Consider the following 4059-nt stretch of genomic DNA (forward strand, 5'->3'; position numbering starts at 1 on the left):
AGACTCCATCTCAAAAAAAAAAAAAATACAAAACAGCTGGGCGTGGTGGAGGGCACCTGTAGTCCCAGCTACTCAGGAGGCTGAGGCAGGAGAATCACTTGAACCCGGGAGGCGGAGGTTGCAGTGAGCTGAGATCACGCCACTGCTCTCAGGCCACAAGCAAGACTCCATCTCAAAAAAAGAAAAAAAAAAAAAAAAAAACAGGCGTGAGCCACCACTTTGGGAGGCCCAGGTTAGTGGATCACTTGAGGTCAGGCATTTGAGACCAGCCTGGGCAACATGACGAAACCCCGTCTCCACTAAAAATATAAAAGTTAGGCCAGGCACAGTGACTGGGATTACGTCTGTAATCCCAGCACTTTGGGAGGCCAAGGTGTGTGAATCACCTGAGGTCGAGAGTTCGAGACCAGCCTGACCAACATGGAGAAACCCCGTCTCCACTAAAAATACAAAAAATTAGCCGGGTATGGTGGTACATGCCTGTAAATCCCAGCTACTTGGGAGGCTGAGGCAGGAGAATCGCTTGAGCCCAGGAGGCAGAGGTTGCGGTGAGCCAATATTGTGCCATTGCACTCCAGCCTGGGTGACAGAGCCTCCATCTCAAGAAAAAAAAAAAAAAAAAAAAGACTGCACTAGTATTGACTGGGTGCTGTGGCCCACACCTGTAATCCCAGCACTTTTGGAGGCCAAGGCAGGAGGTTCATTTGAGGTCGGGCATTCGAGACCAGCCTGGCCAACAAGTGAAACCCCGTATTTACTAAAAATACAAAAATTAGCCGGGCATGGTGGTGCATGCCTGTAGTCCCAGCTACTGGGGAGGCTGAGGCAGGAAAATCACTTGATCCTGGGAAGAGGAGGTTGCAGTGAACCGAGATCACGCCACTGCATTCCAGCCTGGGCGACAGAGCGAGACTCTGTCTAAAAAAAAAAAAGAAAAAAAGATTAGCTGAGGTGATGTATAGAAATGCACGGTGCCTGGCATGCAATAGGTGTTTGGTGAGTGTTGGCTCTCTTTACCCCTTTTAAAGTTCCGTGTGTCCTGAGGGCCTAGGAAACTGGGTCCAGATAAGTTAAGTCAACCTCTGTCCTTAGACCATCTGCTCCCCACCCTCAGAACCTGTTCTTGCCTGTGGGACCTCGGACAAGTGACTGCACCTGAGCCTCAGTTTCCTCCTCGGTAAAATGTGGATTATACCTCAAAAGAGATCATCATAAGCCAGGCACAGTGGTGGACACCTGTGGTTCTAGCTACTCATGAAGCTGAATGGGGAGGATCGCTTGATCCCAGGAGTTTGAGACCAACTTGGGCAACATAGTGAGACCCTCATCTCTATAAGTAAATAAATAATAAAATAAATAATCTAAAGAGAGTAAAGAGCTAAATAAATGTCAGCTGCTCTTGTTACTCTTTTTCCTCAATAAGTTTATCATCACTTCTTTTCTTATTGTTTTTGTTTTTTATTTTGAGACGGAGTTTTCCTCTTTTGACCAGGCTGTTGTGAAGTGGCAGGATCTCGGCTCACTGCAACCCCTGTCTCCTGGGTTCAAGTGATTCTCCTGCCTCAGCCTCTCGAGTAGCTGGGATTATAGGCATGCACCACCACGTCCGGCTAATTGTCATATTTTTAGTAGAGATGGGGTTTCATCATGTTGGTCAGGCTGGTCTCGAACTCCGAACCTCAACTGATCCACCCGCCTCGGCCTCCCAAAATCCTAGGATTACAGGCAGGAGCCACTACGCCTGGCCTGTTTTTTTTTTTTTTTTTCCCCCCCCAGAGATGAGGGTCTCACTGTGTCATCCAGGCTGGAATGCAGTGGCATGATCACAGCTCAATGCAGCCTCAAACTTCTGGGCTTGAGTGATCCTCCTACCTTAGCCTCCCAAGTCACTGGACTATAGGAGTATGTCACTAGGCCTGGCTAATTTTTAATTTTTTGTAGAGACAGGGTCTTACTATGTTGCTCTACTGTCTGTCGCTAGGCTGGAGTGCAGTGGCGCGATCTCAGCTCACTGCAACCTCCACCTCCTGGGTTCAAGTGATTCTCCTGTCTCAGCCTCCCAAGTAGCCGGGCCTACAGGCGTGTGCCACCACGCCCAGCTAATTTTTGTATTTTTGGTAGACACGGGGTTTCACCATGTTGGCCAGGATGGTCTCGATCTCCTGACCTCATGATCCGCCCACCTCAGCCTCCCAAAGTGCCAGGATTACAGGTATGAGCCACCACGCCCAGCCTGAGCCTTCACTTTTCGTCTCCAACCACTGTGGGTGGGAGTGGAGCCCTGGTAAACCAAGCAGGTCGAAGCCTGGGACTGGGAGGAGACAGACCAGCTGCAGAAGGTGACTCTCTGGGCACCTTCAGCCAGGGTTATGTCTCTACCCAGGAGGGTGCCAAGGGTAGCCTTAAGGCACTGCCACTAAGGGGCAGAAGCAGCTGGTCAGAGGTGCAGTCCAGCACCCTAAGGGAGGCCCCTGCGGTGCTCTGGGCCACAGGAACTGAAAGGCCAGGCCTGCAGTTTAAGGGTAACTTCCTCGCAGGATCCCACATAGATTTCCCCCAAGCAGAGGAGTTGTATGGAATGAATTCAGCATTCTGGAGTGCTGCACTTATTGCCTGCCTCCTTCCAAAACTCAGTCAGGATACAAAGATTAGCTGGCCGTGATGGCAGGTGCCAGTAATCCTAGCTACTCAGAAGGCTGAGGCAGGAGAGTCGCTTGAACCTGGGGGGCGGAGATTGCAGTGCGGAGATCACGACACTGCACTCCAGCCTGGGTGACAAGAGTGAAATTCTGTCTCAAAAAAAAAAAAAAAAAGTGAAAAAAGTGGATGAAGGATTCTGGCATACAATCCAAGTGATTAAAAATCCCCTTCATGTGTTGTTTCACTACAATCTTTCACACCCATGCCCTCCATTCTCAGTTGAGGATGTTATTACACACTCATTCCACCTTTGGGCAAAGTGAGGCACAAAGAGGGAAGAAGGCTTGTGCAGAAAACGCGTGAATGCATGCCTTATGTTATACAAACTTGATATAACTCACTTCCTCATAATCACAGCTGTCAAAGTTTGGTCCACGGACTAGCAGCATTAGCATCACCTGAGAACTTGCTAGAACTGGAAATCCACTCAAAAACCTCTACTGGATCAGAAACTCCGGAGTGGGGCCCAGTGATCCAGGTTTTAGCAAGCCCTCTAGGGGATTCTGGTGTATGCCAAAGCTTGAGAACCACTGTCTACAACAACCCTACGAAGCTACTATCCCTCATTTTACAAATAGGGTGAGGCACTGTGAAGGCCACTGGTCTTGGACCACACAGCGGTAGGTGGGGTGCCAGTACACAAATCCAGGCAGTTTGGCTCCCTCTTGGAGACTACCAACGAGTTGACATCAGAATCTAAAGTAGGGGCCGGCTCGGTGGCTCACACGTTACACCTGGTAGGATGAGTATGCACTTTGGGAGACCGAGATGGGAGGATTACTTGCGGTCAGGAGTTCAAGCAGCCTGGTCAACATGGTGAAAACTTGTCTTTACTAAAAATGCAAAAATTAGCAGGGTATGGTGGCGCACGCCTGTAATCCCAGTCACTCAGGAGGCTGAGGCAGAGAATTGCTTGAACCTGGGAGGCAGGGGTTGCAATGAACCGACATCGCGCCACTGCACTCCAGCCTGGATGACAGAGCTAGACTTCACCTCAAAAGTAATAATAATAAATTAAAGAAAAAAAAATCCAAAGTAGGGTTAGTGTCATGCGCGTCGGTGTGAAGAGACCACCAAACAGGCTTTGTGTGAGCAACATGGCTGCTTATTTCACCTGCGTGCAGGCGGGCTGAGTCCGAAAAGAGAGAGATAACGGTGGGGTCGTTTTATAGGATTTGCGTAGGTAAAGGAAAATTACAGTCAAGGGGGGTTGTTCTCTGGCGGGCAGGAGTGGGGGGTCACAAGGTGCTCAGTGGGGGAGCTTTTTGAGCCAGGAGGAGCCAGGAAAAGGAATTTCACAAGATAATATCATCGCTTAAGGCAAGGGCTGGCCATTTTCACTTCTTTTTTTTTTTTTTT

Source organism: Rhinopithecus bieti, unplaced genomic scaffold (assembly GCF_001698545.2).
Source record: "Rhinopithecus bieti isolate Rb0 unplaced genomic scaffold, ASM169854v2 scaffold_2408, whole genome shotgun sequence".
Classification (NCBI taxonomy): domain Eukaryota; kingdom Metazoa; phylum Chordata; class Mammalia; order Primates; family Cercopithecidae; genus Rhinopithecus; species Rhinopithecus bieti.